Genomic DNA, 13,804 nt, shown 5'->3' on the forward strand with positions numbered 1-13,804 from the left:
TGAGTACGTATTAGGTCCCATTTGAGATCTGTTGGTTACCACCAAGTCACGCATGCACTATTGTACCCTTAAGGTTATCATACGCCAGTCACCGTTGTGTTTCCCAGGAGCCAAAGCTGAGTAGCACTGTTTGCTTCTTCTTTCCTTTGGAAGCCTGCATGGTGCCTTCTGGTACCATGAAAGCTGTCCTCAGAGAGGAGACACTTAGCTCAGCTTCACTTAAGGGTCTTTTAGCACCATGTCTGAAGTACATGATGTCTTCAGCAACAGAGATTTACCCTCCAGCTCTGGGGAGCAATTAAGGACAATAGTAATAGAGTCAATGTTTTGGGAGTATCTTGGACAACTTTGAAGAAGGGAGACTTTGAGGAAATACAGACCTGTATGTATTATAGTCTTTTATGGTCAGTAGTTAATAGTATGATTCATTATGACTTTTTCAGATCTACTTACTATTCTTTTTCCCTCCTCCCTTCTTCTGTATGTATCTCTCTCCCTCAGTAGAGGCCCCCTTTCCCCATTTTCTTCATTAAGTCATTTGTACCATGCTGTTGCCCTCTCTGTTGCTCCTCCACTTCCTACCTTAGCAGTTCCTTGTTTGTGCAGTTACTACAGAATATGTACTCACATCTGAAGATTTGGAGCTAGCAGCCTCTGACAAAAGAGAGAAAATGTGTCATTTGTCATTCTGGCTCTTGGTTACCTCACTCAGGATAGTCTTTCCTAGTTTCATCCAAAGTGCATGATTTCATTTTTTTGTTGTTGGTTTTCTTCTTTTTCTTCTTCTTTTTTCTTAGAGGGATTTGTTTTTTGTTTGTTTGTTTGTTTTTTGTTTTGCTTTTTCAAGACAGGGTTTCTCTGTGTAACAGCTCTAGCTGTCCTGGAACTCGCTCTGTAGACCAGGCTAGCCTCGAACTCACAGAGATCTGACTGCCTCTGCCTCCCAAGTGCTGGGATTAAAGGTGTGCGCCACCCTCACCTGGCTAATTTCATTTGTTTACAGCTAAATATTATTCCATATTTTATATGTTCCACTTTTTCATCACTTGAAGGACATTTAGGTGTTGAGGGGAAGATTTTGAATGATTGCTGATGATGTTCTGAAGAAGTTGAATTGGAAGTTGTTTTCCTTATTTTTTCCTCAGAATTTTTACATGCAGTTTACAGAAAAGGAGACAGACAGAGATTATGGCTTTGGAGCGACCAGGCAGGGATGCTAAGTGACATGCTTTTGGTAGTGGGTAGGAAGGGTTATAGAGATAAAATTGCTTTTGGAAGTTGTGATCAATTCTTTAGGAGAGAAAAAAATAGATTCTGGAGATAGGTTAGCAGCTTGAGGCCTCAGGCTTTGTGGCTGTTGGTAGGGAGAGGTGTCCTTAGAGACTTTTGGCCAGGGAGACAGAGAAAGGGAGAAAGAGATTAGGAAGACGAAAGGTGCTAGTTGAACAGTCTACCTTGAGGAAGGGGGAAAATCAAGATGTCTTGGATATGTCCAAGGGCTGTCTATTTTCAGTAGCAAGAAGACCTACCAGGACCTAACGTATGCATGGTGATCCCCTTTAGAATATCTAGATGTAGCCACAGAAACAGGGACAGATTAGGCCAACCAAATTGCTGCTCTGAACAACCCTGTTCTAGGAGACGGCAGGAGGAAGCACTTAGTTGCTCTGAAAGCATATGAAATGAATGACCTTAGATGTGTGTACTCAGACAGGAATTATAATCCCACTGATGGGGTGGGATGAGATTGGAAACGCTTATAAGTGGTTTTATGAGATAAAAGTTTGGCGAGAGAAAGAGAAGAAAGCGGTAGTAAGTAGTGAAAGAAATCGGATAAGCAGAGCAGCTATGGGCCAAAGGCACAGTGGAGAGAAAGAGAATAAAGCAGTGGGGGCTGGTGAGTTATTTTTAGCTTATCTTTCAACCTTGTACAAAATGTTAAATATCATGAGAGATAGCACTGGTACTCATTCTAGAAAAAAAAGACAAACCCAATTCATAATTACCCTGACTTTTGATGTTTATTTGAATGAGTCTCAAGGCCATGAGCTAGCCTTGATGTGAGAGGTTGTGCATTAGAAAGAAACAATACAGTAAGTGGAGATCTAACCCTGAGGGTGCTTTAAAGGGAATAGAAGACTTTCATTTAAAAATAGTCTCCATGCAAGGAATGGCAGGGAGGGAGGCTCCTGACAAAAATCCCTAGAAAATAAAAAAATCTTATTTTTTGAAGTCTTTTATAGATGGCACAAGTTTTATGTCACATGATTTCGTTAAGTATAGCATTTTCTTCATCCAAAATGAATTAGCTCTGTAGACCTATGGTACAGCACAACCAACAACCAATAATACATTATGTATTTGGAAATTGGGGACTGTGTATTTTAAATGTATTTGCCCCATATATAAAAATAATACCTGTCTATGCAAGGTACAAGTGTACTTTTTGTCTTCCTTAATGTTTGGGTGGTCTCGACAGACATTTGAGTACGTTATGGACTATGAATGCTGAAAGGGGCACTCTTGATTTATTCATACCATGAAGATATGCTAATACTTTTCCAATGAACGTGATGCTAGTTGTGGCTTCTTCATCCCAGTCTTTAATACTGAGACAGGTCCCTTCTATAGTACTCATTTTAAACTGCTGTCCTGAATTGATTGTAGTGATGAGATGTCTTTCCTTCATTTTTTTCTCACCAATTTTGTTTATTATATTGATTGGCTTTCATAGACTGTGCCCTGCTTTTATTAAATGTATACATTTAACCTGGTCATGAGCATGTAATTATAAACTGAGCTACATAAAAATCAAAAGTCTTATATTTAATTTAGAATATTTGCATTAATGTTGCTTGGAGGTATTTCTCTGACTGGTTGTGACTTAGATGTAATGGCTGATATCTTCAGCTCTTTTATAAAGACTGAGAAATAAGTTATTTTTTAATTATTTGGGAGAATTCTCTAATGAAGTAGCTGTCCCTTTCAGTTTTTTTTAAAGGAAGACATTTTCAATAAAATTCCTCATGATGAAAAACTAAACTCTCAGTAAATTATTTCCTGTTAATTAAAAATTTAAAATAACAGTAAGATAAACAGAATTATCTAATAGAAACATTAAGGTCTTTTTCTGTATATGCAACAAGGCTTCTAACTTTACAAAGAATACAATATTCTTTAGCTCTCCCTTTTTCCTTGGAGTATTTAACCTACAATGTATTAAAATCATTAGACTTCTCAGCTCCACAGTGACATTCGCTTGTTAGTCTCTTAGTTTCCCAAGAGATCCTCATTGCATCATCTGTCTGCCTGTAGGTGTTACTCAAACAAACTATGATTAATTTTTGATAGAGTGCCCAGAAGACAGAAGAGCTTCAGGAGAAATTGGTCATCTTATTATTTTAACGAGTCTCATGACTATTCTTTTTAAAAGTTGATTTATAAAAGGTTTTGCAATATTCTGAGACATTTCGTCATTTAAGGCAACGGTTCTTTCTAAATTTTTTGTATTTTTATGCCACTATCCTATGTTGGTTAAGGGTTAGGGTCAGCAACATTGGCTATCAGTTAAGATGCTTAACAGTGTTCAACAGCCCAGGTGACCACGAACCAAGGGTGACATCAAAGTAGATTAGCAAGGGTTTCTATTTGTTCACCTAGGTCCCAGTTTCTTTTACATGCTGTGGTGGTTTGAAAAGGAATAGCCCCCATAGAGTCATGTGTGTAAATGCTTGGCCCATAGGAAGTGGTACCATTCGGAGGTGTGGCCTTTTTGGAGTAAGTGTGACCTTGTTGGAGGAAATGTGTGATTGCGGGGTGAGCGTTGAGGTCTTACGTGTTCAAGCTCAGCCTAGTGAGACAGTCTCCTTCTGTTGCCTCTGTGTTAAGTTGTAGAACCCTCAGCGCGTTCTCCAGCACCGTGTCTGCCCGTGTGTGGCCACGCTTCTTGACATGACAATAATGGACTAAACCTCTGAAACTTCAAGCCAGCCCCAGCTAAATGGTAGTGGCATCTCGTCACAGCAGTAAACCCAACCTAAGATACAAGCTCAGTACCCAGCCTGAGCTGGAGTAATCATTCACTCCAAGGCTTAGGGAGCAATGCAAAGAGAGGAGTTGCTGTAATATGTACGAGGCAGAAGCAAAGGAGTGTTGCCGAATGCTGTCCTCTGTCCTCTGAGCCATCATCTTTATCAGAATAGCTGTGACTACTTGCATGAGATCCTCAATATTGAATCTATTTATTACTGAGGTCTCCTCATAGAAAGGGGGAGTGCTGAGCACCCTGGGACCCTCACCTGGGATTTCAACCACTCTTTTTTTTTTTCACCTTCTGGACAGCTGCAATTCTGCCCCCAATTGCATGCGAGCTGGTGGGAGTGGAGCGCACCCTGACCATAACCCTTCCTCTTTCCCACAGTCCCGACAGCGGGGTGACTAGGCCGTAGGCTCTGGAGCCAAGACTTGTCTCTCATTTAGTTCTCGGAAGCAGCTGGCCAACGCGAGTGATGTAGAAGAGAACAAGTTAGCGGGCAGAGAGTCTCGCTCTCAATCCGAATCTCCAACAGGAACTCCTGCTGGCTTACACTGAAAGAGCAGGTCAGAATCTTATAGTCCGTCAAGGGTTTCCAAACACTCTGAGTCCCGTTCTCAATCAAGATCAAAATCCAGATCAAGGTCAAGGAGGAGGCACTCTCGGAGACGCTGTGCTCGATCCAGGTCCCATTCCCATAGGAGACGATCTCAAGGTAGGAGTCCCTCGGATGTCTAAATCGCAGAAGACATACTGGCAGCAGCGCAAAGCCAAATCCCAACACTGGCCTGGGAGATCTTCGTCAAGTGTTTCCTGGATATGGTGTCAACGTAGTTTATGATCAGCAAACCAGGAGGTCACATGGAGTTGCTTTTGCACATTTTGAGAGGACAGATGACTTTAAGGAGGTTATGGAAAGAGCAAATGGTGGAAGTCCTGTGGAGTTTTCTATCACCAAGAGAGCGCACGCACCTACACCAGGGATTTGCGTGGGCAGACCAACTCACAGCGGTGGTGGAGGCGGTGGTAGACGGCGAGATTTTTACTATGATAGAGAGGATGTGATCGAGGCTATAACACATATGAAGATTATGATTGACAGCACAGAAGAAGGTCGCCTTCTCACTATAGTTGCTACAGGTCATGGTCAAGATCTCATTCCTACAGCTCAAGATACTATTGATAATGGAGTGATTGTGCCCAAGGACTTTTTTCTTTCTTTCTTTCTTTCTCCCCCTCCCCTCTGACCCCCCACCCCTCCCGGAATCTGGATTTCCAATGCTTCCTAGAAAAAACAATCCCTGGTTTATTTAATCTATGTGTGGTTGGTTGCATTGCAGTTTTCTTCTCTTTGTTATACTCCTAAGGTGTCGCTGTTGTTTGCGTAGTTAACAACTGAGTGAAAAGGAAGCTTGCGGTTCTTCCTCTTTACAAAAGATTAACTCCTTACTATGAGGAATGACATGATCATTTGAACGCTTTTATGATGGACATTGTAGTATCAGTCATGTCCAGTTTTATAATTAAAATATAAGAAAATGCCGGGCAGTGGTGGCGCACGCCTTTAATCCCAGCGCTCAGGAGGCAGAGGCAGGCGGATCTCTGTGAGTTCGAGGTCAACCTGGTCTACAAGGGGAGTCGAGGACAGCCAAGGCTACACAGAGAAACCTTGTCTCAACAAACAAACAAGCAAACAACAACCAAACAGAATATATATATAAGAAAATAAGATGAGGGGTGGAGAGATGGCTCAGTGGTTAAGAGCACTGAGTGCTCTTCCAGATGTCCTGAGCTCAATTCCTAGCAACCACATGGTGGCTTAGGACCATCTATACTGGGATATAATGTCCACTTCTGGCATGCAGGTGTACAAGCAGGCCGAGCAGTGTATATATAATCATAAATAAATATTTTTTTAAAAAACTCACTGTCTTGAATCTTTTATTTTTATGTTTCTTTTTTATTTTATTTATTTATTTATTTTGGAGATAAGGTTTCTTTATGTAACCTTGGCTGTCCTGAACTCACTTTGTAGACCAGGCTGGCCTTGATCTCACAGAGATTTGCCTTCCTCTGCCTCCCAAGCACTGGGATTAAAGGTGTGCGCCACCACACCCAGCAGTTTAGGAGTTTAAATAAATCTGGTTTTATCCCTCTTTCTTTCTTTCTTTCTTTTTCTTTTTGAGATGGGGCTTCTCTATGTAGATGTGTTTGTCCTGAAATTGCTCTGTAGACCAGGCTGGCCTCAAACTCACAGAGATCCACCTGCTTCTGCCTCCCTGAGTGCTGGGATTACAAGCATGTGCCACCATACCCAGCTGTCTATTTGTTTTTCTGATGTTGGTTTCACTTTGGAATGTTATACCTATGAATAAGATTATCCATTTCTTTTACATTGTTCCAACTTGTTGGTGTAGAGGTTTTTCAAATCTGTGTTGTAGTTCTCTGGTTTTGTTCAGTGTCTGTTGTCATATCCCATTTTGGTTTCTGATTTTGTTATTTGGATATTCTCTGTTCCTCTTTTAGTTCCTTTGGATAAGTGTTTATCTATCTTGTTGGTTTTCTCAAAGAACCAACTCTTTGTTTCATTTATTAGTTGTATTGTTCTGTTTCTATTTCATTGATTTCAGCCCCAAGTTTCATCATTTCTTGCTTTCTATTCCTCTTGAAAGTGGTTTTTTGTTTTGGGTGTGTGTGTGTTTCAGTTGTGCTAAGGAGTTGCAGGCACGAAATCTCTCCATCTTTAGTTAATCTCTTACCTCTGTCTTGACCTTTTGTTTTGTTTCAAGACATAGTTTCTCTGTGTAGCCCTGGGCTGTCCTGGACTAATTTTGTAGACCAGTCTGGCCTCAGACTCACAGAGATCCACCTAGTTCTGCCTCCTGAATACTGGGATTAAAGGTATGCATCACCATGCCTGGCTTTGATCCATTTTTAATTCAATAGAGACTTCTTCACTGTATGTGTTTGTAACCCTGCTGTAACAGAATTCTTTAACGATATGCCAAAATATACTGTTTGTGTGGTTGGTCTGGAGCTACTATGTATTCAAATGTTAAGTGTTTGTTTCCCAACCTCCAGAGATGTTTACTGTTCTATAAGCAAATGCTCATGGTTAAAGGTTAGTTATCTAAATTTATGTTTGTGAACCTTACCTACCAAATGATCCCTGACTGCATAATAAAGTGGCCTGTTCCCTGTACTGCATTTAAGAAAGGTAGGCAGAGCTAAGGTTTGCAGGCATGGAGATTGCAGGACCATAAGGGGAGTGAGAGGAAGGAAGGAAGGAGAAAGGTCACCATGGGTTAGGGTGGTTAACTGGAAGCATGTGTCCAGGATGAGCTTGCTCTGAGGATTGGTCTGATGGAGCAGTGTTGTAGGATATTTGATCCCATTGTGATCCCTGAGACTGTGAATTGTAAACCACCTGTCTTTTGTTTGGTGTCTTTGAGCCCTAACACACATCTTTAATGCAAGAGCTTTCTGCACACAGGATTTTATAAAGTTAAGCCTATGTGAAGACTTGGAGCAAGAAACAAGCTGCTAGGGATTAAGAATAGGAGGGACCTGAGTTGTAGGGCACATAAGACACTGTGTAGAAGTAGAAGGAGTTTCTCTCTCTCGCTTTTGAGCTCCACTGTGTTAAGGGTTTTTAAAATCTAACAGGTTTATGTGACTATTCTTTATATGATAATGGCTTAAAAAATAACTGTCATCTTAATAATCATATGAATCAATATTAAATATTAGCAATCATTGCACCACTATTTATTTCTACATCTGAGTAGCCACAAGTTTCTGCATAAACCAGTGAGTTTTCCGAAGGAATATTCTGTTCTTCATGTTAAAGCATGCTTTCCAGAAGACAAACCTGTTTCTCACTTAGCACACCCAATTAGCAGCGAATATGGCATAGCACAGGATGAATTCAGCACCAGTCTGTTGGCAATGAAACACCTATATCCTGACTTCCTGAGACACCTATATCCTTTCAAAAATCCTGAGTTCTGAAATGTCTTTCCCTGAGTCAATATAACTAGTAGTGTAATTCCAGACATTTGACTTTTAATAGTGGAGGTCTCTGAGGGAAAGACAATGGTATTTTTTCAGGGTCATTTAATTTGCATAGTGGAGAAAATGATTATTCAGCTTCCCAGTAAACCTCTCCAGAGTGAGTAACTATGTCAGATATTTAAAATACTTCATGTAAGTATAGAAAGTGCAGCTGGAATTGCACTTTAACCTTTAACTAGTGTTACTTGCAGGGAGCATTTTACTTTAATTAAACCTTTTTTTTTTTTTTTTTTTTGGATTATCCATCTATTCTACCTTGTCTTTACATCTGATATTCTGTCTCCTACCTGATCTCTTTGATTTATTAGATTTATTGTATTATTCACTTCCTCTTTCATCTCAGTTTGGGTATTTTAAGACGTTTCTAATGATTTATTTCAATTATTTTTTCTCGCCCTATTAGCCCCAATTAGCCATTTTCATGCCCGCCAATCATCTTGCTTGCACTCATCAGTCTTGTTTATGACTCTGGGTTTTGAATTTTGATATTACTTAAATTGCTTTTGGTTTTTTGACACAGGGTTTCTCTGTGTAGCCTTGGCTGTCCTAGACTTGCTTTGTAGACCAGACTGGCCTCAAACTCACAGCAATCCACCTGCCTCTGCCTCCAGAGTGCTGTGGTTAAAGGCATGCGCCTCCATGCCTGGCTAAATTGCTTTTTAAAAAGGTTTATGTATTTATTTAATTTTTTTAATGTATAATGAGTGCTTTATACCTGCAGGGCAGAAGAGGGCACCAGATCTCATTATAGATGCTTGTGAGCCACCATGTGGTTGCTGGGAATTGAACTCAGGACCCATAGAAGAGCAGGTGGTGCTCTTGACCTCTGAGCCATTTCTCTAGCTCTAAATTGCTTTTTAAAAAGGAAATACAATTATAGGTGGGATTTGAATGCAAGACATTGTGTCTTATTTTTAGTATTTTGGGTTGTGAATGGAACCAAACAAAATCAGAGTTTAGGATGTTGGTTGTCTTTTTCGTTTTTTAGCCCAGGAGGCTTGTATTCCAAGCTAAGAAGTTAGTCTGCCTGTCTTTTATCTGAAGGGTTCAGAATTCACTATGGGACTCAGATATCCGGCTGCAATGTTCTAATATATCCAGTTTTGCTCTTGGCTGGCAGCAAGCACGTGGGCAGCCTGTGCCTCAGCCAGGGCAGGCTGACTGAGATGGAGTAAGATGGTTGGCCACCCTGTGGTGGTGATACTAGCAGGATCAGAAACGTGACAGGGAAGAGCAAACAGCTGGGTGGGCTCTACAAAAGTAACTAAGGAAGGAAGAGCAGTGGGCTTGATAGAGTGTAGGGGAACCACGTGACCGGAAGTGGAGGAGTCAGTTGTTTATAGGACAGTGCACCCTTTTCTGGGTATGTGGAGTAGCACGTGGTCCTTAACCACCTCCCAGTTCTCTCAGTAAACCCAAAAACTATCCTCAGATGCAGTTTACTGACTGCTGGCCTGGGACAGTCACCAGTCAGCAGTGCAGCAGAGGGAACCGCATCCCTGTTGCGCTGGACCCTCCCAAGTCAGAGGAGCTGCGGGTTGGGAAATGGAGAGAGCAGAGCAGGGGTGGGTTTTCCTCAGCTGCTCTTAAGGACACCACTCTCACAATTTTGGTGCAGATATCTTTGTTGAGAAGGTTGAGATCTTATGAGCTAGAATTTATCATGATTTTTTTTTAAATCTTACAGTTGCCAGAATATTTTCCTAAAATAATGTGTTAGAGCATTCGGACTATATGTAGTTTGCACCTGGGGTTCTGTGCTACAGCAGTTACAGGTCTCCTCAGTTACAAATTCATCCATGCCCTCTTAAATCCCCTTCAACCATTTGCCTATTCAAGAGAGTAGCCTGGGTTATAGGTATCCCCAGAGAGATTTGTAGATATTAGCCATTAGTACAAATTTAATTGACTCAGTTAATATTCTATAAAACATCGTACTTGTAGTTGTAAAATCAACATTTACTGATCAAAGTTCTACTCCCTATTAACTTTCCAATTGAGGAGTAGTCATCTTGGATGTAAATACAGCATTCAGAAATGTGTTTTCAAATGCTTAGTTACTAACGATTATACATTGGGTCTGATGAAAACTGAGGATATGACTGATCCAGGGTATGGTTAAGGAGGTTTGTTGTAGGCGGTGTTAAACCTGAGATTCACGGTAGAAAAACCACTTCCACCATTTGCACGAACATTATTATAAATATCAAATATTAACTAGGAGTTTATAAAGACAACCCTATAGGCCACCATACTTTCCTATGGGGCTTTGTTGTTTTTGAAGTACTACAACTCCCAGCATTCCAGGAAGTTAATCTGATTCTTGGGCAGGTGGTGTTTACAGGCTAATTTAGGGCTTTATGGCATGAGGAAGAAAACAGCCTGGTGTATCTGGAAGGGTCCAGACTGATTCTGCCCATGAGAGGAGAGGGCTGCGGGGACGGAGAGGGGGGAAAGGGGAAAAGAGAGGTGGGTTCAAAGAGAGGAACCAGATAGCAAGAAAACACCTAGACAAAGATGTCTGCTTATTAATGTGTTAATAGTCACCTCAGCCATTTGCCCTGAGTTTCTTTGAGACCTAACAAAGTCTACACCATCCAAGCATGCATGCTGTGAGAAGATGATGTCAGACCATGCAATTTTTTAAAAAGTAACGTTTATTCTCTTGGTTTTTTTTTTTTTTCTTAAAAAAAAAAAAGTGAGGTGGATCGATGTGAGTTCAAGGCCAGCCTGGTCTACAAAGTGAGTCCAAGACAGGCAGGGCTACACAGAGAGACCCTGCCTTGAAAAAACAAAAGTAGCAACAATAAAATAAAAAATATATTTTAAAATGCCATATTCTGTATGTCTCTGAGGTTTTTGAAGACCTTACCTAAGTATTTTACCTTACCTTTCTATAGAATCATATCTATCTGTTGCACCTAAGATGTATATTCTTGTGACAAGAGTAGACTAGTAATTGATATGACCATGATTTGATCAACTAACAATTAACTTGTGTATCTTATTTATCTTAAACAGCCTGCAATAGCACTTTCAAAGTACTGGAAGTAAATGTATTATAATTGAGTTATATAGGTACAATAACTCACATTATAGTAGAAATATATATATAGTGTGTGAAGAATAATCTTACATTTGAGTTCTACACCACTGTATCTGAAATTAAACTTATTTTTGCATCTATATACAAAATTCTATACCAGTGAATTAAAAATAATTGTGTGAGTGACAATTAAGGCACTAAGTTGAGGAGTAGATTCACTAATCTACCTTTTGTTCTATCTTCCCTATATATTCTATATTCCCCCTTCTTTTTTTTCAATCCCTATCTCCAAACCTAAGAAGGTAAGATAAAGGAAAAGAGAGACATCCCCGAGTCCAACCTTGTTTTCTAAATAAGACCAATAATAACTTGTAAACAGCTCCCATTGATAATAACCCTCTATAGTCCAAGAAAGCAACCAAAACCTACCAGACCCCCCTTAAAGGAAATGGGGCATCATTCTCTTAAAGTTTTTTCCAGTTGATTTGGGATGAATAACACCTTTGTAGGGGCCCAAATAAAATTGGGGAAATGGTTAAATAAGCTAGGAACAGCATTTGTGGTCCAGTTTCTAAATGTTGAGAAATTACAGGCTGAATTAGAGTGCTGTGTGGAACAGTCTGAAATGCTGGACCAATTGCAATTGGAAGCTTTCTTTGAAGATATCCTGGGACCTGTCTTGTTCTAATGAGGCACAGCAACTGAAGCACTTGGTGCTGGAATATGAAGGATGAAGGATATCAGTGTCCATCATACTGAGAGGAATGAATCCTGTCAAGTTTGATCCACTGTCAGTGTTTTTTTTTCTTCTTCTTCTTCTGAAAACATATAATTTCTCACAAGCATTATATAGTCCTAAAATTATAAGTGTATAAGGAGTGCATGATGCAGAGAACTACTAAGGGTGATTTTCTGCTCTTTGCATGAGCAGGAAAAAAAAGACATCTGTAAATCTTCCTTGATGCCATATGAAGAATGGCATCTAATAATAATTCATAGGGGTTCTGTAGCCAACAAGAAGCACTGTCTATGCCTAGACATTCATGTTTCAATCAGTCTCAGAGCTATTCCCATACAGTTGGTTTACCAATATAAGTTACCTGCTTGTTCTGCAATTTAAATTCTTCACATCCCGATTGTATCCCCCTCCCTCGTCCCCTCTTGATCCCCCTCCTTCCTTCCCTTAGTCCTCAGAAAGGGGAGCCCTCTTCCCCTAACATCTGACCTCAGCCTATCAAGTTCCATCTGTACTACCTGTAACCTCTTCCTCAGTAGCCTGGCAAGGCCGCCCTGCCAGGGGAAAGCGATCAAAGTTTAGTGGCCAGTGTGCATGCCCGAAGTAGTCCCTACTCTCCACATTGTGGGAACCACAACGTGACTGTGCTACTATATCTGAGCAGAGAGTCTAGGTCCACATCATATATGGTCCTTGGTTTATGTTTTAGCATGAAAATGGAATCTTCTAGCAGATTATTCTTCTATAAATGTCCTGGCACACATACGATGAATGATAACAATCCTAATTAGCCCCACTTCATATGACAAAAGTTTACCCAATGTGTAGATACAACATCTGCAACGCAACAGAGAATTTTTTTTGCAGTTCTGGAACATCCAGTTTGCTAGTTTCTCAGCCCTGCACCTCAGATGAGATGTGGTTCTCCCCACCATACCACCGACTAGTACTTTTCACCACATGGTGCCATGCAGTCAAAGGGAGTTTCCCATCCCTAAAAGATCCCATCTCTACTGTTTTCTATTCTGAATGTGATAACTGGAGATCTTTCTTGGCCCATTATGGCCTGGTCCATGAAACCTGGTTCCTGTAATTGGGTCTTCACCATGATATTCCACTAACGCTGCTGAAATTTTCAAGCTGACATTGCTTCTACTTAATTTTTCTACCACTCTTCTGATAATGAGATTATCCAAGCCCAATGATAGCCATTCACCTCACTCTCAGGTTGCTTTCCACACACCACCAGGTGTGAGATTCCCTGGACCTGCTCCACACAGCCTCCCACATGGATGCTGCCATCTTAGACAAATAACTGTGTTTATAAGTGGTTACAGAATGGGAATAATATTATGTTGGGAATTAAGATAACATCCCTTTTGATTGTGCACCAGTTTACAAATTTACCATGCCACTGGGAGATTATGATGTATTAATATGAATATCTAAAAGTCATCAAGCAGAAGAGCCTTGATTCACAGAACACCTAAAGTTGTCCAACCCACTCCTTCTGTTTGCAATCACCATATTGCTAAGGGTCAGGCTAGAAACCAAAATTTCCCATCTCCTTTCGCAGGTTCTTCACAAAAGCAATTGATATGAATATGATCATTTGGCATCTGTAGCCAAAACTTACTCTTGATTACACTAATCATTTGAGTTCATCTATTCTCTTACACTGGAGTCCATGGAACATTAATATAAAACAAATACGTCTACTCATAGGAAACAGAGTTCTCTGTGTAACGTATAAGATAATGCTTTGGGGTTGGAATAACTACTTCTCTATCTTTCTGAAGTATTTCCAAATGATATCCCAAAACTCTTTGGGGTTTCTAAGCTGTAAATGGACATGCTGATGCCGTATTGTTCATAAATTGTTTAAAATGCCAGTTTCTAATTTGTAAAGATTGAG

The 13,804-nt window shown here is 40.4% G+C and overlaps 1 protein-coding gene and 1 pseudogene across 1 annotated transcript in view; both read left to right on the forward strand.

Annotated features, from left to right (window-relative positions):
- The window catches only part of Atg4c (autophagy related 4C cysteine peptidase), a 296,253-nt gene that overhangs the window by 149,610 nt on the left and 132,839 nt on the right, over positions 1–13,804 (forward strand). The gene's annotated exons all lie outside the window — the stretch shown is intronic.
- On the forward strand, positions 4,001–5,216 carry LOC127198994 (transformer-2 protein homolog alpha-like; annotated as a pseudogene).

Source organism: Acomys russatus, chromosome 2, assembly GCF_903995435.1.
Source record: "Acomys russatus chromosome 2, mAcoRus1.1, whole genome shotgun sequence".
NCBI classification, from domain to species: domain Eukaryota; kingdom Metazoa; phylum Chordata; class Mammalia; order Rodentia; family Muridae; genus Acomys; species Acomys russatus.